At 49.1% G+C, this 27,834-nt stretch overlaps 4 non-coding genes across 4 annotated transcripts; all 4 read right to left on the minus strand.

The window, feature by feature from the left end:
* Window positions 1–9,710: 9,710 nt before the first annotated feature.
* On the minus strand, window positions 9,711–9,782 carry TRNAD-GUC (transfer RNA aspartic acid (anticodon GUC)). The gene has a single exon. It is a non-coding gene; the product is annotated as a tRNA-Asp (tRNA).
* A 5,128-nt stretch (window positions 9,783–14,910) lies between these two features.
* Window positions 14,911–14,982, minus strand: TRNAD-GUC (transfer RNA aspartic acid (anticodon GUC)). The gene has a single exon. It is a non-coding gene; the product is annotated as a tRNA-Asp (tRNA).
* A 9,879-nt stretch (window positions 14,983–24,861) lies between these two features.
* On the minus strand, window positions 24,862–24,933 carry TRNAD-GUC (transfer RNA aspartic acid (anticodon GUC)). The gene has a single exon. It is a non-coding gene; the product is annotated as a tRNA-Asp (tRNA).
* A 67-nt stretch (window positions 24,934–25,000) lies between these two features.
* TRNAD-GUC (transfer RNA aspartic acid (anticodon GUC)) lies at window positions 25,001–25,072 on the minus strand. Its single transcript has one exon. It is a non-coding gene; the product is annotated as a tRNA-Asp (tRNA).
* Between the last annotated feature and the right edge of the window lie 2,762 nt (window positions 25,073–27,834).

Genomic DNA, 27,834 nt, shown 5'->3' on the forward strand with positions numbered 1-27,834 from the left:
CAGGGGTGAGAGCGGGCAGCCCTGCCTTACCGATGAACGTACTGCGATGCTGTCAGTCAGTTCACCATTCACTATAATACGGGTCGTGCAGTTCGCAATACGCCATTTTAACACCCTCCACTATGACGTCACCAAGGTTAGAATGCTCCAAAATGGAAAACAGAATTTCGTGAGAAGCACGGTCAAAGGCTTTCGCCAAATCTAACTGCATCATGGCTATCTGACCACCGAGTGCATCAACACGTTCTAGTACGGTTCTTGCGACACGTATATTCGTGGCAATGGATCGACCCTTGATGCCGCACGTTTGATGAGACCCAACCAATTTCTTTATTACGCTCTGCAGTCGTTTTGCTAAAACCTTCATGTACACCTTGTAGTCAACATTGGTGAGGCTAATTGGTTGATGTGACCCCACCAACAGTCGTTTCTCCGGATCATCTGTCTTGGGTATTAGAACAATGTGCGATGTAGAGAAAGACAATGGGACAGTATTACGTTCATAAGCTTCAGTGATTACACAGAGCGCAAACTGAGCCGCATACTGCTGAAAAGTTTTAAAGAAGGCAGCGCTTAGACCATCCGGCCCAGGGGCCTTCCCAGTTGTCAGGTCATCTATTGCAGATACTATCTCTTGCAACGTTATCGGTGTTTCTAGGCGCGCTTTACTTTCGTCATCCAGTGCAGGCATCAGTTTTAGAAAATCTGTTTGAAAGCCGCCTACAGTCTGAAGCTTTGCGCTAAGCAGTTCTTCGAAGTGCTCTGCTACCGCACGCTGAATATCTTTAGCATCTTCAGTCATATGGCCGGCATACCTTATACTCCTTATTTCTTTCTGGCAGGCGTATCTTTTCTCGTCTGCTAGCGCTCGTTTTGTCGGCACTTCTCCTGCCCAAAGTTTTTCAGCACTTGCACGTATGACGGCCGCTGTGTATCTTTCGCTATCGATTGTTTAAAACTAACTTTTTATCTCTCGTCTTTTACTGGCGAAATGCCCTGGCACAGAACTTTCCATGTGAAAAAAAAAGACTCGAGTTGTTCATTCAGTTCTTTTTGTTTTTCTTTCTCTTTATGCCGCACTTTACAGCTCTTTTCTATGGATTTCAATTTGACCCACTCTTTGAAGCTGTCCCATTCCGCTGCAAAACTTACTGGTCGCATAGCAAGACGATTTTCAAACTCGGTCTTAACTTCCGTAAGGAACTCTTCATCGGCCAGAAGTTTGGCATTCAGTTTCCATAGGTGCCAGTTAAAGCGCGATTTCTTTCCTTTCCTACCAAACACTACGCTCACGAGACAATGATCACTGAAAGACACAGGTTTGACCTCATATGCAGTACATAGGGAAACAAGATCAACCGAGGCATACACCCTGTCCAATCTAGCATGGCTATCTCGCTGAAAGTGCTTGAACTCTGGCTGGTTTCCAGTGGAGAACACACTACCAACATCCTCAATGCCATACTCATGCACAAGTGCATTCAACAGCTCGGAGCTTCTGTCTATTCGAGGTTTATACTTCGCCGCTCCGTCCACAGCTGCGCACACACAGTTGTAGTCACCAAGTACAAGCAAGATTTTGTCGGCCTTCAACCACAATTCAATAGACTCAAAAAACGACTCACGTCCGCATTTTGAATTGGGAGCATACACACACAAAACACGCCAGCATAAATTACAGTAGGTAAAATCAGTAACCAAAAGCCGACCACTTGAACAGGCAAAAACGGACTCTACGCTTACTACCAGCGTGTTACGTATAAATAAAAGGCATCCACCCGATACACCAACAAAATGGCATACACACACATAAAGGTTTGCTTGAAAAGAAGCCATCATACGGTCAGTGCTTTCGTGGCTCTCAATCTTTGACTCTTGCACAGCTGCTATATCAATATCATTATCCAAAAGGAGGCGACTGAGCTGGCATTGTCGCCTTCTGCTCCCAGCCCTCTGACATTCAAAGTAGCTACGTGTAAAGGCGAATTAAGCTTAAGAGTCATGTATTAGAAAGAGACGACCGTACCCGCATGGTGCCTACCTTCATGGTAGCGTGGCCTCCGCTTCTGACGAATAGCGGCGTATGTATGCATGTAATATCCTCCCAGCAGAACGTCGGGATGCATTCAAATGAAGTCCACGCACTGTCTTTCATTTTTTTTTCCTAAGACAAGCACCGCTTGGTTGCAGAAGGTTCCTGACGCTGGTCGGTAGGCAGCTTACCCACAAAACGTTCAGGACACCACAGAACTACGGAGGCGGTTTCCCCGCCTACCGCGTGTCAGCCGAGAAGTTCGGCTTTTTTCTCAAAGTTGCTCTTCGGATGCCCGCAGTTTTCGGCGGCGGCTCACCAGAAACAGCGCCTGGCAGCTGAGTCTCCTCGACGCTTTCCTCATGCGGACGTTTCGCTGCAATTAGGGCTGCTGTCTCCGGCGCAACCTCCATGGCATCAGTACAGGAAGGCTCTGTACTGATATGGTCCTTAACGTCAGAAAATTTGATTCTGACGCTTCCTTTGTCGCGCTTTCATGGTCCTGGGATGGAACGTTCAAGACATGCCGAGTTTCATTCTTTTTATTTGAGACCGTCACATTATTGTTTTTTAAAACCGTCATGGAAGGGGCGTCCTGTTTCGTTGACTGACCTCTAATGTCAGCAGTCTCCTCTGCATCCGCCTCGTCCATAATTAACTCGGACGAGTCTTCGCTGGTCCCAGGTCCGGCAATGCTAGCGTAGGTACGAGCACACTGGCTGTCTTCATGCCCGAACCGTCGACAGGTTTCGCAGCGAGAAACCCGGCAACTTTGCGGATGTGGCCCGTACTCCGGCAGCGTAGGCACAACGGGGGTCTGCCTGGCACAATAACGAGCGCCAGCTCACCGCTAACATTCAGCTGATGCGGCAGGTCATCCAGCTTCATGCCAGCTTTCAGGTTCAGCGTGACGAGCCTAGTAGTAGAGCCCTTTTCAAACATACTTTTAACACGCCAGCGCTCCCGGGAAACTTCCGACACCTTTCTGTACGGCGCAAATGCAGCACGAACATCTTCGTCTGGCACGTTGTGTAGTAGCCAGGCAAGTTTGAGTCGCACGTCCTGGTTCGCCGGGTCAATCACCAAGCAGCGACCGTTTTTCACAGACAGCTCACCTACACTTACAATCTTGTTGACGGCTTCAGCATCCTTGAGAGTGACGGCCCAGACGTGGCCCATCCGATACGCCCCCATAGCGATAACATCGGGGATTAGCGAGTGTTGTGCTTACGCATCCCGGAAATTTTCCACCCGGTACGGGCGGGCCCTGATATCGGCGTGCAAAAAAACGGTATTCAAAACAAACCGACCTGTTGGCAGTGCAGGCAAAACGACCTGGTAAGTATTGTCCTGTTCAGCAGTCCTGTTACCGCGGCCTGACGTGGCCGCTGAAGCCGCTCCTGAGGAGCCCTGCATCCTGCATCCGTTCACTGGCGTGGCCGGAAGCAGAATCCCCACAGCATACACTCTGAACACACAAAAAACAAAACAAAAAGGGGCTTTTAGCATTACTATACTAACGAGGCGGCGCAGGGAAGACGGCAAGCGCTGTTCTGAAATGTCGCTGAATGCAAAAAAGAAACAAAAACTAAGCTCCCCGTCGGTCAATCGAACCCCGGTCTCCCGCGTGACAAGCGGGGATACTGGCCACTATACTAACGAGGAGGCGCAGGGAAGACGGCAAGCGCTGTTCTAAAATGGCGCAGAATGCAAGAAAGAAACAAACTAAGGTCCCCCGCGGGGAATCGATCCCGGGTCTCCCGCCTGAGAGGGGGGGATACTGGCCACTATACTAACGAGGCTTTTTTTTTTAAACCTTTTTATTGAGACAAGCACAATACATTGTTAAAAGCACCCCGGCTGCTTCAGCAGGCAAAAAGTTAAAATGACTTGATTTGAACTAAATCGTCAAGCACACACATCCATGCTGGTGGGTCTTTCTGCACTCGGTACACATCACGTATATAACATACACTTTCCACAAAGTTTTCCTTTGTAGTTCGGACCTTTACATCTGCATTGCATACCGCCATTCGAGTTTTCCATAAACTATGGAGGCCGAGGATCATAATCATGTCATAAGGGACACCTGTGTCATCTGTGTCTGTTGGTAAGTAGCGGATTCCAATCGGTGTTAAAGGTAGTTCAGTGTGCGTTGCAGGACATCCCAATAGAAGATCGCGTCCCAACATTCAATGAACACATGTTCAACGGTTTCTGGCTTTTTGCACAGCAAGCAGTTCGTTGTCCATGGTACAAAAGTGCCTTTGTCAGATAGCCATGTCTTAACCGGCAAGGTTCCCGTGTGCAGTTTGAAAAAGAATGTTTTTGTACTTGCTTTAACTGGCATGCTTTTAATTCTTTTAAGGACATCTTGTCCTAGGCCTCCAGAGTTTATTATACGATACAGAGGCACTGGCATGATTAGATCTATATGATCTTTGTACAGTGTTTTCCTCTTTACAGTGCTGAGATACTTTTGTCAAAACCGAACCTTGAGAAATTGCACCGAGTCAACAACTTCTTTCAAATAACCTCTAGCGCCACAAGTTGGCAATCTCACAGTGGACACTATAAAGTCAGGAAGAGCTCTGCTCAGACGCACCTGCATCATTGAGCGCAGGAAGGGGTCTTTCTGATCCCTCATAAACATAAAACGGGACACAACCTGGCGAACAAACAAATGTGCGAGACCCAGACCACCATCTTGAACTGTTCGAAACAAATTGGTTCTTCTGACCCTCTCCCAACTTGAATTCCAGATAAACACAGCAAATACCCTATGCATTTTCTGCACATTTACACGCGACATAGACAGAAACTGCAAAACATACCACACTTTGGCAATTAAAAAAATGTTGCATTCTGTTGCTCTCGCAAACATCGACAAGTCTCGTCCTTGCCATGCCCTTGCTTTCTCGCTCACTTTTGACGTCGCCTCGTTCCAGTAATCTGCGCTCTTGTTATAGTGCTCGAGAGGCACACCCAAATAGTTCGACGGCATGTTTGTCCACTGCAGATTCGCGAACAACGGTGGTGTAATTCCCCAGCTTCCGTGCCAAAAGCCCACACTCTTTTCCCAGTTGATCTCAGCCCCAGTTTGCTGGCAAAACCGCTTGGCGACGTCAACACTTTCTTGTACACTCTCGCGGTCACTGCAGAATACAGCAATGTCGTCCGCATACGTAAGAATTTTAACATATAGATGACTGCAACCTGAAGCCATTTATTCGGTCGTTGTTAATAAGACTTAAACAGAAGGGCTCAAGGTTAAGTGCAAACAGCAATGTTGAAAGCGGGCATCCCTGCCGTACGGAGGACCGCAGAGGGATGGGTTCACACAGGTTCTTATTGACAATTATTTGAACTGTACAGCTGCTGTAAACCATTTTAAGCCCGTCTTGTATTATGCTGCCCACATTTGCATGTTCCAAAACTGAGTACAGGACATCGTGCGCCACGCGATCAAACGCCTTCGACAGGTCTAGCTGTACCATTGCAACTCGGCCACCGAAGACATCACAGCACTCAAGGATACTTCGAGCGATGTGCACATTTGTGCAGATGGTACGCCTTTTCACTCCGCACGTTTGGTGCGGTCCAACTAGGTCCGTGATGACACTCTGTAAACGTTTGCCAAGAATCTTCATATAGCTCTTATAGTCGACATTTGTGAGGGTTATCGGGCGATAAGCCCCCACAGATAGCATTTTTTCTCGGTCACATGTTTTTGGGATAAGCACAATGTGGGCAGTAGAGAAGGAAGGTGGCATTTGTTTTACATCGTATGCTTCTGCAATCATATCGTATAGAACGGGCTGACTTCTTCTCTGAATGTTTTATAGAAAGCAGCGCCTAACCCATCAGGTCCCGGTGTTTTCCCAAGTGGCAGGTCCTCAATAGCCTTCTGAACTTCCTCTAAGCTAATAGGCTGTTCTAAGCGCGCACGTTTCTCTTCGTCTAATCGAGGCATGAGGTGCAAAAATTCGTCCCACAGACTGCCCTTTGCGCTTCTGTCATTCCCTATCAGTTCTTTGTAATGCTCAACAAACGCTCGCTCGATTTCTTCGCGGTCGGTCGTTATTCTGTTGCGGTAGCGGATCTGTTGAATTTATTTTGTGCTGCATGTTTTCTTTCATCACACAATGCACGCTCATTCGGCACTTCACCAGCCCACAAATTTTCGGCGCGCGCCCTTATCACAGCCGCTCGGTACTTATCTGCCTCCAGTGCTTCTAGCTGGCTTTTGACTTCTCGGATTTCTTTTATGTACAAACCGGGCACTACTGCTTCCATACTTGTCACAAAGTCTAATTTGCACTCCAATTCTTTGATTCGTTTCTTTTCGCTTTGATGAAGGATAGTTCCTCGTTCTATCGCTTTCATCTTGACTGTGTTCTTAAAATTTTCCCACTTATCTGCACAGCTTGCTGATTTGACGCAAGGCATTTTGGTTAAGTCTATAATTTGCTTAACGAAGGTTTCATCCTCCAGCAATTCAACATTAAATTTCCAAAGTTTCCAGTTGAAACGAGTCCTACTATGTTTATTCCCAAAGCTTACAATAACAAGGCTGTGATCGCTGAAAGAAACACGTTTTACTTCATGGTTGGAACACATTGTCACAAATCCTATGCTTGCGTATACTCTATCTAGTCTTGCATTGCTACCGCGTTGGAAGTGCGTAAAACATTGTTGCGAGCCTTGAAGCAACACCCAGCCCAGATCTTCCATGTAGTGTTCTTGAATTATTGCATCGAGATACTGCGCACTCTGATCACGCACAGGGGTGATAGGCACTCGATCCTCTGGCATGCAAACACAGTTAAAATCACCCATCAAAACGACGCTTCTCTCGCAGTTCAAGAACACTTTGACCTTTTCAAAAAAACTAACACGTTCCTTGTAATTGTTAGGGGCATACACACAAATCACTCCACAAGAGCATCCAGAAAGGGTGAAATCGACAACCAGTAACCGACCCTCTTCGGATGTGACAATGGTTTCATTCCCAATTCCAAGATTATTTCTCAAAAATAACGCGCAACCTCCGGACTTTCCAACCGCGTGACATACGCAGACATTGTATCGGGACCGAAAAATTTCAACCATGCGATCTGTGTGTTCCTCGCTCTCAATCTTAGTTTCTTGTAATGCGATTATATCCAATTCATTTTCTAAAAAGAGGCGGTTGACCTGACACTGGCGCTTCCTCACCGCCAGTCCACGCACGTTCAGCGTGGCTACGCGTAGTGGCAGTTGAATCGCTTGTTCATTTTTAAAGGCACCCACTGCTCACCTCAGAGTACCGTGGCGCTGAAGGGGGTTCCGCGTGTTGGAGCTCCACAAAGCGCACCGCCTCGCAACGATCACACGCACTTTCCCAGTCCATGGCCAAAGTTTGACGAACAAGCTCACAGTTCCCTTCCATGGTATATCGTCTCCACCATGGCACGCTGATCCGGATACCGACGGCAGCGCATTACAGCTGTAGAAGCGCTATTCAGGCGCCTCTACCGCAGGTCGTATGTCTGGTGGAATATTTGGTCTTGGCTTGTAGGGCGACCGTCGCGTCATTACTGCCTTGGTGGGCGGCTCCTCCGCGGGTGCTCCATCAGTTTGTCGGTCATCTTTCACAGTTTCGAGGTAAGCGCGTTTTGTGGCTGTGACAGCAGCCTCTTCTAATGAGACATCATTATGGGGGTGTTCGACGTGAGGTTCGTCAAGTGTGCTAGCAGGGGCTCTGAGAGTAGGCGGCTGCTTTTCTTGGCTCGTCTTTTCCTCGGAGGCGTGTTGCGTTACTGGAGGTGCCTCGGCCGAACTTGTGCCGCTAGGCCCAACACTTGAAGGCTGCGTGCTCTTCTCGACGATTGCTGCTTTGCCTCCGGCTGCCCTTGATGCTTCTTCGGCCTCCACCTCGTACATAACGTGCTCAGTCATATCGATGTTCCTTCCAGGTCCGGTCTTGCTTGCGTACAGTCGAGCGCGATTTGCAGGTTATCGCGCGAGCGTCGACTGAGAACATGAACAGCGCCATGGCCCAGAATCCTCTGCCGAGGCGAGGGAGGTATCAGGCCAGCTTCCCTTACTCTTTTTGCTGTTCCTTCAACAGCCGTCACCCCCTGTTGGGTAATCAGTTTCTTTCTTTTTTTTTTATTCTGCGAACAGGCAGTGATCGTAGTGCGCACGACGTATTCTTTGGTATTAGTATATGAAATTGGACCCTTTATCACAAATAAATGGAAAGTTTAGAATAGAGAGAAAGGGCGGTGACTTTGTCGGGGGGTGAATATTGTTGTTTTGAACAGGAACCGAGGGAGAGAAGAGTGCGAAATCATGATTTTTTCTGTTCCGAACCCGGCCGCAAGGTGCCTGGAGTGCTAGGCTGGTCGACGCTCGCGCGATAACCTTCAAATCGCGCTCGACTGTACGTAGGTACACACTCGCTTTCCTCGTGACCAAACCGGCGACAGCGCGAGCACCGACGTACCCGACAGTCGCGGCGAATGTGGCCTTTCCCTTGGCAGCGGAGGCAGAGCGGGGGCCTCCCAGCTACAACCAGAAGTGCAGGTTCACCGGCTATTCGCAGTTGGTGAGGTATATCTTTGGATTTGAGCTTCAGGCTTAGTACACGGGTCGTTGAACCTTTTTCTGTGACGCCGTGCACACGCCAGCGCTCCTTCGACAACTCGGTCACCTCGCCGTACGGAAGGAAGGCCGCACGCACTTCTTCATCAGTTACGTTGTGTAGGACCCAGTGCACTTTAATGCGAACCTCTTGCTTGTTGGGGTCAATCACGAGACACCGGTGCTCCTTCACCCTCATGCTCCCGGCAGCAAGCACTTTCTGAACGGCTTCCATGTTCTTAAACGTGACTGCCCACACATGATTCATTTGAAATGCTCCCAAGGCCACAACCTCGGGTAGCAATTCCAAACGGGCCAGGGCATCCCTGTAGTCCTCGACCCTATACGGCCGCGCTCGAACGTCGCCGTGCAAAAATACGGTATTAAAAACAATACGACCTGTTGGGAGGTGGGCAGCATACCTTCGTATCCTGTGTCGTTATCTTTAGCAGTAAACCTGTTTCCGCGGCTGGGCTGAGCCGCTAACACCGCTCCGAAGGAGCACATGACAACACGTCCGTTCACAGTGGTGGCCGGAAGTGGAATCTACTGGCCACTATACTAACGAGGAGGCGCAGGGAAGAGGCTAAGTGCTGTTCTGATATGGCGCATAATGCAACAAAGAAACAAAAACTAAGCTCCCAGTCGGGGAATCGAACCCCGGTCTCTCGCGTGACAGGCGGGGATACTGGCCACTATACTAACGAGGAGGCGCAGGGAAGAGGCTAAGTGCTGTTCTGATATGGCGCGTAATGCAAGAAAGAAACAAAAACTAAGCTCCCCGTCGGGGAATCGAACCCCGGTCTCTCGCGTGACAGGCGGGGATACTGGCCACTATACTAACGAGGAGGCGCATGGAAGAGGCTAAGTGCTGTTCTGATATGGCGCATAATGCAAGAAAGAAAAACTAAGCTCCCCGTCGGGGAATCGAACCCCGGTCTCCCGCGTGACAGGCAGGGATACTGGCCACTATACTAGCGAGGAGGCGCAGGGAAGAGGCTAAGTGCTGTTCTGATATGGCGCATAATGCAAGAAAGAAACAAAAACTAAGCTCCCCGTCGGGGAATTGAACCCCGGTCTCCCGCGTGACAGGCAGGAATACTGGCCACTATACTAACGAGGATTTTTTTTTATTTTATTACCGACTTGGCAACTACAAAGAACGATGAAAAGTCGCATGGAATTAAAAACACAAGTCACTTTCTTACAGGTTTCTTGTGATAGAATGGATAAGGTGACATGAGCTTGTCCAAGGCTGGCAGCCATTCCGGGGGTTCAGATTGCCCTCCGAAAACATCACGCGTGTACATTACACTTTCAACAAAATACTGATGGGCTGGGTGTACGACAACATGCTCATCGCGAACATCCATCCGCGTTCTCTATATGCTGTGCATACACAAGACCATTAATAAATCACTGGGCACTTCTCCTGGCTGGGCGCATGGAAGGTAGCGTATGCCAAACTACGTTATTGGTAAGTCCTTTTTAATAGTGCGCTGTAGCACGTCCCACAAAAAAACCGCATCGTGACAATCAAGGAAAATATGCTCTATGGTTTCCAGCTTTTTGCAAATTAAACAGTCAGCAGACCAAGGCACGAAAAGGCCTTTGCTTTCCAGCCATGGCTTCACCGGAAGAGTGCCGGTATGCAATTGAAAAAAGAAAGATTTAGCGGACGATCTGATGGACATTCTTTTCACTCTCTTCAACACGTCCCGCTCCGGACCCAAAGCATATACAGCGCGATAAAGAGGCACAGGTAAAAAGGTTTCCAATAAATCTTTGTAAAGCTGTTTTCGCGTAACAGTACACATATACTCATTTAAAAATCTCGCCTTCACTATTTGGAAGGACGCGACAACTTCGCGAAGAAAAGCACTTAGACCCATTGTCCCTGTAGACATAGTCGAAACTATATATTCCGGCAGTGAATCACGCAATCGCACTTGGATTACCGTTCTAAGAAAAACATCGCTTTGTTCGCGCAAAAAAAAGAATCTTGTTACAATCTACTTTAAGTATAAATGTGACAAGCCCAGTCCACCGTTATGCACCGTATGAAAAAGATTGCATCGACTGGTACGCTCCCATGTTGAAGCCCACACAAACGTGGCAAATACCCTATGCAGTTTTTGAACAGAGATTCTTGACATAGATAACACTTGCAGCATGTAAAAAATTTTTGCAACTAGGAACATATTGCAAACGGTAGCTCTTGCGAACATAGAAAAGTTATGTCCTCCCCATTTGTTTGTTTGGGTTTTCACTTGCTCAACTTCACCGGCCCAACATTCCTTGCTTTCACGGTAATGCTTTAGTGGCACACCAAGGTAATTGCCTGGCGTTGTTGTCCATTGCATACTGGAGAACAGTTCAGGCGCGTATTGCCAGTTTCCGTGCCAAAATCCTAAACACTTCGCCCAACTAATTTCACTTCCACTTGCAGTGCAAAAAGCAGTGGCTTCTTTTACAACTTCTTGCACGCTCTCATGGTCAGTACAAAAAACCGCAATATCGTCCGCGTATGCCAAAACCCGAACTTCACTTTGAAAAAATCTATAACCGCGTATGTTTGGCCTTGTAAGCAATCTTAGACAGAAAGGCTCCAGATAAAGCGCAAACAAAAGGGGAGACAGAGGACAGTCCTGCCTTACTGACGACTGAACAGGTATACGATCAGTTAAATGCTTATTCACGACCAGTCTCGCTGAACAGCACTCGTAAACCATTTTCACGCCATATGTGATCACGGAACCAGCATTGACATACTCTAAAACAGAGAACAAAATTTCATGTACCACTTTGTCAAATGCTTTGTGGAGGTCTAATTGCATCATGGCTACGTGGTCATGCATCGCGTCACAACATTCGAGTACACTCCTTGCTGCGTGTATGTTAGTAAAAATGGTCCTTCCTTTTAAACTGCATGTCTGATGTGGGCCTACAAGAGAAGTAATTACACGTTGGAGTCGTCGCCCTAATACTTTCATATAAATTTTATAGTCAACATTCGTTAGACTTATAGGACGGTAAGACGCTACAGACTGAAGCTTAACATGGTCATCTGTTTTCGGGATTAGTACAATGTGTGACATTCGAAAAGACGGAGGAGGTACGTTCTTTTCGTAGCATTCACTAATAACCATTTCCAGTAAAACAGCCGTTTCAGTTGGAAAGGCCTTGTATATGGCAGCACCAAGACCATCTGGTCCTGGTGACATTGGAATTTAATTCCCCGATAGCGGCCTCAATTTCCTCGGAAGTAATACTTGCTTCAAGTGTCTGCGCCACTTCGTCTTCTACTCTTGGCATCAGCGACAGAAAGTCTTTTCTGAAGCGTTCAATGTCCGGTGTTTTCAGGCTAAACAATTCGCTGTAAAATTCTACAAACGCCCAATCAATTGTTTTTTTTTCGCGAGGTAACTACGTTCTGATAGTAGATTTCTTTTATCTCTTTTGACGCTGCGTATCTTTTTTCGTCACTAAGTGCCCTTTTCGTGGGCGTCTCTCCGAACCACAATTTTTCGCAGCGTGCCCTTATCACCGCACGGCGATACTTCTCTTCGTCTATCACCTCAAGTTTGGTTTTTATTTTTTTTATATCTTGGGCGAACAAGCCAGGCTTAACGCTCTCCATGCTAAGCATGTATTCAAGTGTGCTACGAAGTTCTTTTTCTTGTTCTCTTTCTTTACGTCGGAGAGTGCATGCTCGGTCAATAGCAGCTATCTTTATCTTGCACTTAAACTGCTGCCATGCTTGTATAAAATTAGAGTCATTTTGTAACATATGCTTAATATATTCTTTAACTTTAGTGGTAAACTCTTCATCCAGCAGCAGTTTTTCATTAAATTTCCATAGCTCCCAATTGAACTTTGTTGCCTTACTTTTCATGCCTAGAGTAATCATTACGAGGGAGTGGTCACTAAAGCTCATGGGAAGTGTTTGATATTCCGAGCAAAAGGGGACACAATCAATGGGAACATATATTCGGTCCAACCTTGCATGACAGCTACCTTGAAAGTTCGTGAACTTCGCTTGGCCTTCATGCGTCAGTATAGAGCCAGCATCTTCAAGCTCTGCCTCATTAACAATGTCAATAAGTAACTCTGCACTCTTGTCACGAAGGACACGGTCTGTTGCTCTATCTTCCGGTCTACAGACACAGTTGAAGTCTCCAAGCAGGACAACACGCCTCTCATGTATTAGGAAGGATTTTATATAGTGAAAAAACTCTTCCCGCTCAAACGTTCTAGTCGGCGCATAAACGCAGATCACTCTCCAGTCCAATCCAGAAAAACTGAAATCACATATCAAAAGCGAACCACTCTCACACGAGAACACAGACTGCACACACTCTATGCAATTTCGAATGAAAATGACACATCCCCCCGATCTTCCAAACGCATCACAAACGCAAACACTATATCTAGAACGATATATTTCAACCATTTTCTCTGTTTGTTGTTCGCTTTCCATTTTGCTCTCTTGAACTGCTAGCACATCGATTTCATTTTCCAGCAGAATGCGGTTCAGCTGCAGTTGTCTCCGACGCGTTGACAGCCCCCTCACATTTAGCGTGGCTACGCGCAAGCTAGTGGTTAAATTGGTCGCCATCTCAAGAAATTATAACTCGCGAAACATATATCACTCACATCGCTTTTGCAGAAAGACAGCATTGCGGTTGCTCTGTTGCACGGGATGACCATTCTTCCTTTTTGGCGAGTCCGTCCGTCGTTCCAAGCGCTGCTCCCGATCATGGACCGGGCTTGTAACGTCTCGACTGGAAAGCGTACCCCCGTTATGGCGGAGGCACAGGTGACACAGTTCTCCGGTCTGGGGGCACGGTTGGCCTTGGCTTGAAGGACGCCCGGCGAAGGGGGGCCGCCTTCAGTGGAGGCTGTCCGCTTTCCGCTCCTCCTTGGGTTGATTCCTCGTTGACACTGTCTTCGTGCACCCGCTTCACAGGCAAGGTAGAAGCAGCTGGCATCTCAGCTTCAGTGTCCCCCTGTACCTCACTGTGTTGCGTAGCCGAAGCTGGGCTTGCAGCACTGGCATTGCCGTCTTCTTTCGTGGGTGTCTCGGTCCCAGCAACATTCGGCAACGGAACAATCACATCTGACTCACAGTGTTCTTTAAGGGCAGGGGTCTTCTCAGAGGATTCTTCTTTCAGCTCTGCATCCTCAGTGGTTCCACTGCTAGTTTCCTCGGCGTCCACTGCGTCCATCAAGTGCTCGCCTGCCACTTCACTCGGCACGGGGCCTGCAACGTTGGCATACGTGCGCACACACTGGGACTCGTCATGGCCGTAGCGACGACACAGCCCGCAGCGCGGCACACGACACTCACGACGTATATGTCCTTTCCCGCGGCACCTTATGCAAAGCGGGGCTCTGCCTTGGACGTGGACGAGTGCGACGTCCTCGGCGACCCGAAGCTGATGCGGCAGGTCATCGATGGTAACGCCAACTTTTAGCTTCAGCGTGACCGTTCGAGTCGTTGAAGCCTTGTCGACACACCCTTGCACTTTCCACTTGTCTCTTGATATTTCCGTAACTTTTCCATAAGCCGCCAACGCCGCTCGCACATCGTCGTGCACGCCGTGAAGCAGCCACAAAAGTTTCAACCTCATCCCTTGGTTACAGAGGTCAATGACCACGCATCGGTGTTGCTTAACTTCAAAAGCTTGAGCTTGCAAAATCTTCGCTTTTGCCTCTTCACCTTTAAGCGTTACCGCCCACACGTGATTCATTTGAGATGCCCCGAGGGCAACCACTTCCGGCAGCAGTGAAAGACGAGCGAGGGAGTCTCGAAAGTGCTCCACCCGGTACGGCCTGACTTTTACGTCGCTGTGCAAAAAAACAGTATGCAAAACACTCGAACCTGTAGGCAGATGCGGTAGAACCAGTTCATATTCCTTGGCAGGCCTTTCCGTGTTCCTGATACCACTGCCCAGCTGGGCCGCTGAATCCGCTCCTTGGGAGCCCATGATAATCACGTCCGTCGCGCTCGGTGGCCGGAAGTAGACTATATACTAACGAGGAAGCGCAGGGAAGCCGGCAAGCGCTGTTCTCAAATGGCGCAGAATGCAACAAAGAAACAAAAACTAAGCTCCCCGTCGGGGAATCGAACCCTGGTCTCCCGCGTGACAGGCGGGGATACTGGCCACTATACTAACGAGGAAGCGCAGGGAAGCCGGCAAGCGCTGTTCTTAAATGGCGCAGAATGCAACAAAGAAACAAAAACTAAGCTCCCCGTCGGGGAATTGAACCCCGGTCTCCCGCGTGACAGGCGGGGATACTGGCCACTATACTAACGGGGAAGCGCAGGGAAGCCGGCAAGCGCTGTTCTCAAATGGCGCAGAATGCAACAAAGAAACAAAAACTAAGCTCCCCGTCGGGGAATCGAACCCCGGTCTCCCGCGTGACAGGCGGGGATACTGGCTGTGATGATGGTGATTGTGGCGAGTGTGCGGGTGGCTCGAAAGGAAGTGAAGTGTGGCCGCGTGCGGGGCGGGCCAGTGCGCGTGAGTTTGTTCCGGCAAGCGAACGGGTCGGACGTTCCTGGGCGTCGCTGGCGGCGGAGTTCATCGTCCTGGGCCTGGCGTACAAGGCCGGCTCGCAAGCACCTGCCGGGCACCTGGTCCGGGGTCTGGTACTGCCCAGCGCTTCGCCATCCGGCGAACAGCTTGCGGAGGCAGCTCGACCGCCCCATCGTGCCTGGCCGCCGCACTTGTGCTGCCGCACTGGTGCCGCACTTTGCAGTACCCGGGCGTGACGCGGCACCCCGCGGTACACCGCAGTACCCCGGACTGTGAAGCAGACGCCGGACACAGACGCCCGAGCGTGGCCTGCCGCGCTACCGAGTCCTCGGGCGACTGGCGTGAACGAAGGCCGCGTCACACCCCGGCCGCTGGTCTTGCCTCAACCGGACTCGCCTGCACCGGCATCTAGTCCACGAGCGGAAAACCAGAAGTAGGACGGTTTTGTGTTGGGACATATCCTATTAGGATAAGCTAGGCTGTATGCATGTCTGTTGCCAGTTACGTTAATTGGTCAAGAAAAGAAAAGCGTCCGTGTGTCTGTGAACCTGCTCTGCTACCTGCCCAGAGCTCCTGAACGGACCTGGGCCCATATATAACATCACAATTTGGCGAGCCTGCCAGGATCCTAGAAATTAGTAGATTCAAGGAACTAATCATTCAGAGAGAGGGCAGAGAGTCGAGGACGGGTTCACACGCATCGCGACGTTTGAGCAAAGGTGGACCTAGAGCGTCTAGCCGCGTTGGGCGCTCAGCTGGGTTTCTCAGGCTCCGAGCTGAGAGACTGGATAGATAAGGAACGCGCGGAGCAAAGGGCCGAACGTGCTGCTGAAAGAGAGCAAAGTCGCATAGCCGCGGAGAGAGAGAAAGAAATCTTGGAATTGAAACTCAGACTCCAAGAAGGAGCGAGGAGCAACATGACAGATGATATCGAGCCCATAGTGTCAGCGCCACAAGTACAGCTTTTCAACCCTCAAAAACTGCTACCCCTATTTGACGAGCGACGGGATTACCTGCATGCCTATTTGCAACGGTTTGAGCGTGTGGCAGTGGGACAGGACTGACCTCAAGATAAATGGGCGATGGCCGTAAGTATGTGCCTAACTGGGGAAGCCTTGACCGTGATCGGCAGGATGTCAGCTGCAGATTCATTAGATTATCGAAAGGTCAAAAAGGCTCTTCTGCAGCGCTTTAAATTCACGGCTCAAGGTTACCATCAGAAATTTCGAAAAGCTCGAGCAGAAGATGGAGAGACGGGAAGGCAGTTAGCCGCCAGGCTTTTGGGTTACTTCGACCATTGGATCGAAATGGCGAGTGTTCCCAAGACATTTGAAGACCTGCGCGATCATGTGATCGGTGAACAGTTCCTGCGGTGTTGCCACCCGAAACTCGTTGTGTTTCTGAAAGAACGGAGTGCAAGACACTCGACATCATGGCAGACGCAACCGATCGATACTTGGAAGCTCAGAACTATTCGAACATCGGTAAAGTCCCTGACGAAGAGAAACCTCATATCAAGAGTTCCGTCAGCCTGCCGAATAAACCCCAGTTGCGGTGTATGTTATGCAATCGTCCAGGACATCGGGCTTCCGATTGCCGCACGTCCACTAGAACGGTGTTCAAGTGCAACTCGTGTGGAAAGGTCGGACACAAGGCCGAAAACTGCAGGAATCGACACCAAGAGGAAGAACAGAGTGCCGCATGCTCTGCAATTCAGGCTCCCAAACGTGCTGATCATCTTGACTGGCATACGGCCCGGAGCCCATCCGACTCTAGCAGTTGGGCGCAGGTCAGTAAAGACGCACCTCAGAATTCAACAGGAAGAATGCCCATTGTAGAAGGGTTTGTGATGGGGAAACAAGTGTGCGTGCTTCGAGACACTGGTAGTAATGTCGTTATTGTCCGCCGGGGTTTGGTCCCAAAGAACTGCTTCACAGGGCAGACCGAGAGGATAGTACTTGTCAATGGTACGGTAACCCAGTTACCGGTGGCAAGAGTACCAGTGGACACGCCATATTTCAAAGGCGAGGTGACCGCGCTTTGCATGAAGCGGCCCTTGTATGATCTCGTGCTTGGGAATATACCAGGTGTCAGGGCCCCAGATGATCCCAATCACGACTGGATGACCTCAAGCAGCCTAGAGCTTCATACCTTGCAAGATTCCCGAGAACAGGAGCGACCTGTGAATTTTAGACGATTTGTTGCAGCCTTGGCCAAGCCAACAGAAAAGAAAACACCGCTGTGCGTGCCACCCATTCTTCTGTGTGACATGACAAAGGACCAGTTAGCAGAAGAGCAGCAGAAAGATGTATCCTTAAAACGGCTCTTCCTTAAGGTAGATAAGGAATTCCGATCAGGTAAAGGTAATTCGTACCATTTTTGTGAAGAAGAGGATATTCTTTATCGATATTACTGTATTACATCGGGAAGGATCTTCAAGCAGGTTGTTGTTCCACAAAAACTCCGGCAATCAGTCTTACAAATAGCACATGAAAGTATTATGGCCGGACATCAAGGGATCAGACGTACTACTGATCGTATACTTCAGGACTTTTATTGGCCTGACATACATGGAGATGTTAAACGATTCGTTAAGTCATGTGATAAGTGTCAGAGAACAACACCGAAAGGCAAAGTTGGCATTGCCCCTTTAGGCAACATGCCACTGATTACCACTCCTTTCGAACGAGTGGCCGTCGATCTCATAGGACCTTTCTCACCTACGTCTGATAAAGGAAACTGATATGTGCTCACCTTGATTGACTTTGCAACACGGTACCCAGACGCCGTCGCCCTTCCAGCTATTGATGCTGTGCATGTTGCTGAAGCGCTCGTAGAGATGTTTTCCCGCATTGGCATACCGAAAGAAATGGTGACCGATCAAGGAGCCACGTTCACCTCAGAGCTCATGAGTGAAGTTGGTCGTCTTCTTTCCATCAAGCTTCTGAAGACATCACCTTACCATGCCATGGCAAATGGTCTTGTGGAGAAGTTCAATGGAACATTGAAAACTATGCTGAAGAGGATGTGCCAAGAAAAACCTAGGTCTTGGGATCGGTATCTGGCATCGTTACTGTTTGCATACCGAGAAGTTCCACAAGCAAGCCTTGGGTTTTCTCCTTTTGAGTTGATTTACGGCCGTCATGTGCGAGGACCACTAACAGTACTGAAGGAGCTCTGGACCAATCAGCATATCGATGGAGATACTCGGTCAACGTACACCTACCTCGTCGAGCTCAGAAACCGTTTGGAGGATACGTGCCAGATTGCTCACGAACAACTAGCACGAGCACGTCAGAAACAGAAACTGTTTCGGAGCAGTACTCGGAGCAGTACTCTTGCAAACGGGCGACAATAGTATTTTACATCCAGTTGCCTACGCTAGTCGCAATCTGCTGCCCCGAGAAACACGCTATTCAACGATTGAGCGAGAATGTCTAGCTCTTGTCTGGGCAGTGCAGAAGTTTCATATTTATGTGTATGGCAAACATTTCACAATCCAATCTGATCACCAGCCGCTCCAATACCTGCAATCCGCGAAGCATATGAACAATCGAGTGTTGCGGTGGAGTTTATTCCTCCAGGAATACAACTTCAGCATAGACTATATAAAAGGGAGCGATAACGTTGGTGCCGATTACATGAGCCGTGTGTGAAAGGTGTAGTAGTGTGTTTTGCTGACTGGAACGGGATTTAGAAAAAAAAAAAAAACGAACTCGTGTGTTGCATTGTGGATTGTGAATGGTGTGTGGATTGCGACGAATTTTTGTGTGTTTCTGCTTTGTGGTTATTTGTGTAGTTTGTGCATTTATTCCCCGCCACGTCTCCCCCCTCCCGGCGCCAGAACAGTTGCAAGAAACTGTCTTGGAACGGGGGGAGGTTGTGATGATGGTGATTGTGGCGAGTGTGCGGGTGGCTCGAAAGGAAGTGAAGTGTGGCCGCGTGCGGGGCGGGCCAGTGCGCGTGAGTTTGTTCCGGCAAGCGAACGGGTCGGACGTTCCTGGGCGTAGCTGGCGGCGGAGTTCATCGTCCTGGGCCTGGCGTACAAGGCCGGCTCGCCAGCACCTGCCGGGCACCTGGTCCGGGGTCTCGTACTGCCCAGCGCTTCGCCATCCGGCGAACAGCTTGCGGAGGCAGCTCGACCGCCCCATCGTGCCTGGCCGCCGCACTTGTGCTGCCGCACTGGTGGCGCACTTTGCAGTACCCGGGCGTGACGCGGTACCCCGCGGTACACCGCAGTACCCCGGACTGTGAAGCAGACGCCGGACACAGACGCCGGAGCGTGGCCTGCCGCGCTACCGAGTCCTCGGGCGACTGGCGTGAACGAAGGCCGCGTCACACCCCGGCCGCTGGTCTTGCCTCAACCGGACTCGCCTGCACCGGCATCTAGTCCACGAGCGGAAAACCAGAAGTAGGACGGTTTTGTGTTGGGACATATCCTATTAGGATAAGCTAGGCTGTATGCATGTCTGTTGCCAGTTACGTTAATTGGTCAAGAAAAGAAAAGCGTCCGTGTGTCTGTGAACCTGCTCTGCTACCTGCCCAGAGCTCCTGAACGGACCTGGGCCCATATATAACATCACACTGGCCACTATACTAACGAGGATTTTTTTATTTTTTTTTATTGCCTGCTTTGACAAATACACTGCAAATATATACAGATAAAACACGGTGACCATGCCGTGGTCAGCGTGAATGCTTAAAACTTCTTAAAATGAACAAGTTCATCTAGGACGTCAATCCAGTCTGGAGGTTCTGGCAATGTACGGTAAACATCTCGTAAGTACATAATGCTTTCAATGAAATTCTCCCTGACTGGACGGACGTTTATATCGGCGTGCCTAACAGCCATCCTTGTTCGCCATATGCTGTGGAGCCCCAGGACCATGATCAGGTCATAAGGAATGTCTCCATCGTTTTCAATTGGTTGAAAACGGATTCCGTACGGTGTTATTGGTAGGTCTTACTTTAGAGTCCTTTGCAAGATGTCCCAGTAGAAGACTGGATCCCTGCAATCAATAAATACATGATCTGTTGTTTCTGGTTTCTTGCATAATATACAGTTAGTTGTCCATGGAACGAATATTCCCTTTTCCTCTAACCAAGTCTTAACTGGGAGCGTGCCTGTATGAAGCTTGAAGAAGAAGGTTTTAATGCTGGGCTTAATATTCATCTTTTTAATTCTCTTTAAAACATCATTTCCTGGGCCTCCCCAGTATATTGTTCGGTACCTGGGTGTTGGCAACATTGTATCCAGTAGGTCTCTGTAGTTTTTTCATTTGCATTGAATTTAAGTACTCAAGGGAAAATGGAGCCTTTAAGATTTGGAATGCAAGTACAACTGCCCGCCAAAACCCAGTTACTGCGCGTCCACCGTCATTGCATGATGAAACAATAAATTAAGGTAAGGCATTGCCTAATTTCACTTGCATTACTGTGCGCAAAAAATAGTCTTTTTGGTCCCGCAGAAAAATAAATCGCGACACGATTTGTCTTAGAAACAGGTGAGACAGGCCTAATCCACCATTACAAACAGAATGAAAAAAATTTGTCCTACTTGTACGTTCCCAACTTGCCCTCCAAATGAAAACCGCGAACACTCTGTGAATTTTTTGCAGATTTGTGCGTTTCATGAACAAAAATTGGAGTACGAACCACACCTTGGATATCAAGAAAAGATTGCAGACAGTCGCGCGGGCAAACATGCACAAATTACGGCCTTGCCAACCTTGCGTCTTTTCCCTGACCCTTTCTGTCTCTTGACGCCAGTACTGTTCGCTATCTTGATAGCTGTCAAGTGGCATACCCAGATACTTCGTAGGCAACGATGTCAATCGCATGTTTGCAAACGTTTCCGGTCTTTCGTTCCAGTTACCATGCCAAAAGCCAGCCGATTTTTCCCAGTTAATCTCACAGCCAGTTGCGGTGCAAAAACCGCCAGCAACCTCGACTGCCTCAATTACACTCTGTCGGTTCACAGAGAAAATGGCTATATCATCCGCGTACGCAAGTACTTTCACTTCGGATGCTTGTAGCTTGAATCCACGGATTCTTTCATTATTAATCAGGCTTAAACAAAAGGACTCTAGATACAAGGCAAATAGAAGAGGGGACAATGGACATCCTTGCCTCACTGACGATCTCACGGCTATTGCGTCAGTAAGACTTTTATTTACAATAATACGGGTAGAGCATCCAGCGTATGCCATTTGGACTCCATCTACTATAACACTTCCGATATTTACATGCTCTAAAATGGTGAAAAGGACGTCATGTGAAACGTTGTCAAATGCTTTTGACAAGTCAAGCTGTATCATTGCTACATGTCTTCCGTCTGCATCGCAACACTCTAAAACGCATCTTGCTGTGTGTACATTCGTACAGATAGTGCGGCCCTTAATGCCGCACGTTTGGTGTGGGCCTACCAACTGTTTAATGACACCTTGCACCCTCCTTGCCAACACTTTCATAAACAATTTATAATCCACATTTGTGAGGCTTATAGGCCGATAGGATCCCACCGATAGAAGTTTGACTGCGTCATCTGATTTAGGAATTAAGACAATATGTGAAGCTTTGAAAGATGGCAGCATTTGTTTACCATGGTATCCTTCCTTTATTACGCAGTGCAATGCCCTGCTGGCTCCTGATTTGAATTTCTTGTAAAAAGCAGCCCCTAATCCGTCAGGACCGGGTGATTTTCCAGCGCTTATTTCTTCTATAGCCTGCTCAATTTCAAGTATACTGATTGGTTGCTCAAGCCTGGCTTTAACTTCATCCTCAAGCCTGGGCATGGTCAGCAAAAACTGACGTTCGAATTGTTCTTTCCTTTGCTTAGCCCGCCCAAGTAGCTCACTATAGTACTCTACAAACGCTTCTTTGATAACCTCGCATTCTGTTGCAACTTCGTTATGGTAAAGTATCGTTTGAATTTTGTTTTTTTCGCGTATCATTTCTCGTCACCGAGTGAGCGCTTGTTCGGTGTCTCGCCAACCCATAATCGCTCTGCTCATGCTCGCACAATACCTCCCCTATTTCTTTCTTCATCAATAAGCTCAAGTTTATTCTTAACATCTTTTATCTGCTTCGACCACAATCCAGGCGTCCCGCTATCTAGGTTCAGCAACAAGTTGAGTTGACGGTGCAGATCTTTCTCGTTCTCTTTACTGACATGTCGTAAAATGGTTGCTCTTTCTATTGCTTTCATTTTTATATTGTTCTTGAAACTTTCCCACTCACTCATCCAGTCCCCTGATTTTGTCGCAAACAGTGCGTTGAACATCTCCTTTACTTCGTTCACATAGCTCTCATCATCCAAAAGTTTACAATTAAATTTCCAAAGCTCCCAGTTAAATTTAGATTTATTTCCCTTTGCTCCTACGCAAAAAACTACTAGGCTGTGATCTGTAAACGACACGTGCTTAACTTCATAATTTCGGCACAGAGGCGCGAGTTCTAGGAAAATGTATGCACGATCCAGCCTCGCATGGCTTTCTCTTTGGAAATGTGTGTACTGGCGTTGTCCACTAGGTGATAAAAGCCAACCAACGTCTTCTAGATGATACTCTGTGGTTAACGTCCTTAATAAGTGTGCGCTAGGGTCCTTCACAGGTTGAAATTTTACGCGATCTTCAGGCATACATACACAATTGAAGTCACCCACCATAATAACACATCTTTCCCCCTTCAAACGCTGTTCGAGCTCCTCGAAGAACAACCTACGCTCCCCTTCCTTATTAGGTGCATAGACGCATATCATACGCCATTTCAAATTAGAGAAGGAAAAGTCAGCAACAATCAGGCGTCCAGAAGGGCACACAGTGACTGCCTCCTCGACAATGCCCAGACTGTTGCGAATAAAAATAACACACCCTGCCGAATTGCCAACAGCATGACACACACATACATTGTACCTATCTCTGAATGGTTGCACCATGCGGTCCGTTTGTTCTTCGCTTTCTACCTTCGTTTCTTGTATAGCGACCAAGTACAATTCGTTTTCAAGAAATAGCCGGCTAACTTGATATTGCCGCCGCCTCGCTGTCATTCCGCGAACGTTTAAGGTGGCTACACGTAACGCAGACTGGAGATTTACTGCCATTTAATTGCAAAACAAAAGGACCGCACAGCGCTTACCTCGGCAGTCTGGGAAGCAGTTGAGCATGTGCACTTGCTTTTTTGGTTGAGCCCGTAGCCACTGCGAAGAGGCCTTGCCTTTCGGTCGAAGTAACTTGAAGGGTTTGTCCAGTTCTTTATGCACAAACTTCACAATCCCTTTTTGCTAGGAGGGCGGTGTCCCGACCGTATTCCGGTCGAGGGAGATGTTTGGCTTCGGTCTGAAGCTAGGTCGCCGTGGCATGACGACTTTGGGAGGCGGTCCCTCGTTGTTAGTGTAGTCAAGGCCGTCTTTTGCTCCCACGCTGTCCCCGTGCGTTCTTTTTGTGTTCACAGTTAACTCCATCGGCTCTCGCTGACTTCCATTGCCTGCGGCTGACGCTGCTCTTCGGTCACTACTGGACTCAGCCTTCGAACTCCAGGTGGCTGCACGCCGTCCTGGGTGCGTTCGTCTCGCTGGCCCTCCGACAAGGTGTTCTCGGAGGACTTCTCAGCAGCCTCCGAAGGCGTCTTTACTTGTGTAGCAGGTGACTCGCTTTTCGTGTGACGGCTTGCGGCCTGCGTGGAGCCTTCAGAATTTTCGGAAGACGAGTTAGGGTATCTCATGGACAATTCCCGTCTCCTTTTCGCTGCTTCCTCGGCGTCGGCTTCACCCATAATGAGGTCTGAAGCGTCCTCGTGTTGCAGTGGTTCAGTAACACTCGCGTAAGTTTTAACGCACATGTCCTCCTGATGACCAAAGCGCCTGCATCGGGCGCAACGAGGAACACGACACTCGCGTCTAATGTGCCCCGCAGTCCGGCACCGGAGACAAAGCGGAGCTCTGCCCGGCACTACCACCAGAGCCAACTCGCCTGCTACTCGGAGCTGGTGCGGGAGGTCGTCCACCGAAACACCGGATTTCAGTTTGAGCGCAATTACTCTTGTCGTTGATGCTTTGTCCGCAACGCCACTGACACGCCACTTTTCTTTCGAAATGTCCGTTACCTTCCCAAAAGGTGCCAGGGCAGATCGCACGTCGTCGTCATGGACACCGTAGACAAGCCAGTGCAACTTTAGCCTCACGTGCTGGTTCATTGGATTGATGATGACGCATCGTCGTTCCTTCACCTTGAAATCACGCAAGGCCAACATTTCCTTCATCCCGTCTCCGCTCTTGAATGTAAGCGCCCAGACGTGATTGATCTGGTACGCCCCCAAGGCAATCACCTCGCGGAGCATATCCAGACTATCCAACGCATCACGGAAATCTTCCACGCGATACGGCCCACATCTCACATCAGCATGCAGAAAAACAGTATTTAAAACATTACGACCTGATGGCAGTTGAGGCAAAATGACTTGATAATCCTGGTCCGGTAAGTCCGCAATCCTGTTTCCGCGACCCAGCTGGGCCGCTGTTACCGCTCGGTCGAAGCACATGATGGCACGTCCGTTCGCCTCGGCGGCCGGAAGTAGAATCACTATACTAACGAGGAGGTGCAGGGAAGCCGGCAAGCGCTGTTCTCAAAGGGTGCAGAATGCAACAAAGAAACAAAACCTATGCTCCCCGTCGGGGAATCGAACCCCGGTCTCCCGCGTGACAGGCGGGGATACTGGCCACTATACTAACGAGGAGGCGCAGGGAAGCGTGCAAGCGCTGTTCTCAAAGGGCGCAGAATGCAACAAAGAAACAAAAACTAAGCTCCCCGTCGGGGAATCGAACCCCGGTGTCCCGCGTGACAGGCGGGGATACTGGCCACTATACTAACGAGGAGGCGCTGGGAAGCCGACAAACGCTGTTCTCAAAGGGCGCAGAATGCAACAAAGAAACAAAAACTAAGCTCCCCGTCGGGCAATCGAACCCCGGTGTCCCGCGTGACAGGTGGGGATACTGACCACTATACTAACGAGGAGGCGCAGGGAAGCCGGCAAGCGCTGTTCTCAAAGGGCGTAAAGAAAAAACGACGCCGAGTGAAGCTCCGGCTACGAAGCCAGTACGACCGCAAGGAGCACAGCATCGAAGCCCTAGAAATTGAAGAAATCTGCTCCGACCAACTTCTGCTTCTAGAAAACGCTCTTGAGATGAGTCAGGTGGCTGATTTGAAATTAGCGAATATCACCATCTCACCAACTCGCCTCTTTACAGAAGGCATCGAAATTCTAATAGGCTCTGATTATTATTGGACTTTTGTGCACGCAAAAGTACGGAGAGTGCAAGGGGCCTTGGTTGCGCTCAAGACTGACTTCGGCTGGACCTTGCAAGGCCCGATACCACTGTCTGCTTCAGGTGTGTCGTGTTCCACCATCGCCGTTCTGTGCACCAGCGTCTGTGACAAGAACGCCAACCTTTCAGACGAACATCGAGCGTTCTGGGAGCTGGAGAGCCTCGGTATCTCCGCAAGCAGCTGCCTAATTAAAGCGAGGAGCAGCAGGTGAGAGAAGACGTTACTCGTTCTCTGACTTTGACCGATGGGCGATACGAGGCGAGCCTCCCGTGGAAGGCACTTGACCAGGGGCTAGCCAGCAACGAAGTTGTAGCAAGAGAGCGCCTGGCCAAGTTGATGCGGCGTCTGAGACTCAACAAGAGCAGGCTAATGGTCCATGATGCAGCCATCCGTGACAACCTAGATAAAGGCTTTGCTGAAAGGGTTTCAACCGACGAAATCGACAGCACCTCGTCTCGAGTGTATTATATGCCTCATCGTGCTGTTTTTTGTTCAGAGAGCTCTGCCACCAAAGTTCGCATAGTGGTCGATGCATCTTCAAATGCACAAGGCTACTTGTCACTTAGCGATGCCCTCAGCACCGGCCCGAACCTAAACCCCGACCTGCTGCGGCTCATTCTGAATTTTAGATGCCACAAAATTGCATTGACCGCCGACATCGAGAAGGCCTTTCTTCAGATTGGCATCAAAAGTGAGGACCACGACGCACTGCGATTCCTCTGGTATTCATCTGCGTCATGTGAGGGCTCATCAGAGGGCGATATAGAGGTCTGGCGCATGACAAGAGTGCCTTTTGGCGCCACAAGTAGTCCTTTTATGTTGGCTGCCACCATACATCATCCGGCTAACGTCTCTGAGGACCTCTCTCACTCCGCACAAATCTTAGGCAGCTGCCTGTACGTCGACGATTTGATAACCGGAGTCAGCGACACGGAAGAGCCGATGAAATTTTACGAGGAGGCAAAGCAAATAATGAGCTCACCAAGAATGAAACTGCGAAAGTGGAATTCCAACAACGAACTCGATGCTGACGACGTTGGAAATACCTGCGCTGACACAGCGAAGATGACTTCAGCCATGACAAGAATATTTGGGCTCGAGTGGGACAGAGAAAACGACAAGCTGAAGTATTCCCTGAAAACGGCGCTGGAGCTTCTTACTGTCAACAGGAACACTAAAAGTTTCGTGCTCCAAGCCTCAGCGAGAATCTTCGATCCACTCGGTCTCCAGAGACCAGTAACAATCACAGCACAAGCACCTCTTCCGGTCATAAAAATTAAGCGCTTCAGCAATCTGAATCTCCTACAGCGAGTCACAGCTTGGATGCGAAGCTTTGTTCGCAACTGTGATCGGAAAAAGGATCGACTTGAGGGCCTGCTCTGTGCATTCGAAATCCAACAGGCGCAGAAATGGTCGCATCACAGAGGAGTTTCCTGGGTCAGATGGAAGAACGCGATCCTGTATGATCCGTTTACCAGGTGGCACTTTATGTACCCGTTCTAAACGAGAAATTAATGAGCTAGCGCTCATTCGGCGGGGAGGACGTTGAATATTCTGGGTGCCGTCTTCGCGGTCTTCACGGCACGACATTTGGGCCATCCCACTGACAACGGGGGATGGACGTACACGGACTGGAATCACCCATTCTTCACCGCGGGGTACGGCTGTGTGCGCATGTATTGTGTGGTGTGGTCGGTGGGTGGCGCGAGAGAGGGACGCTCGTGCGCGTGCTCCCTTCAAGTGTAAGAGAGACAGCGTTTGCGGAGCAGTGCGGTAGTTCATGGGAGACGCCCTCCGAACAGTGTCCATAGTGAGTGCAGTTTGGATAATTAAAATTCATGTTGTTGTTGTTTAAAAGTTTCTCCCTAACGTATTGTAATATCGAACCGGGCGCGGAACGCAACAAAGAAACAAAACTAAGCTCCCTGTCGGGGAATCGAACCCCGGTGTCCCGCGTGACAGGCGGGGATACTGGCCACTATACTAACGAGGATTTTTTTTTTCTTTATTACTGACTTGGCAGCTACAAAGAACGATGGTATGTCGCATGGAATTAAAAACACAAGTCACTTTCTTACAGGTTTCTCGTGATAGAATGGATAAGGTGACATGAGCTTGTCCAAGACTGGCAGCCATTCCGGGGGTTCAGATTGCCCTCCGAAAACATCACGCGTGTACATTACACTTTCAACAAAATACTGATGGGCTGGGTGTACGACAACATGCTCATGGCGAACATCCATCCGCGTTCTCCATATGCTGTGCATACACAAGACCATTAATAAATCACTGGGCACTTCTCCTGGCTGGG

The sequence above is a fragment of the Amblyomma maculatum genome, chromosome 9 (assembly GCF_055883805.1).
Source record: "Amblyomma maculatum isolate TAMU_Amacu chromosome 9, ASM5588380v1, whole genome shotgun sequence".
NCBI classification, from domain to species: domain Eukaryota; kingdom Metazoa; phylum Arthropoda; class Arachnida; order Ixodida; family Ixodidae; genus Amblyomma; species Amblyomma maculatum.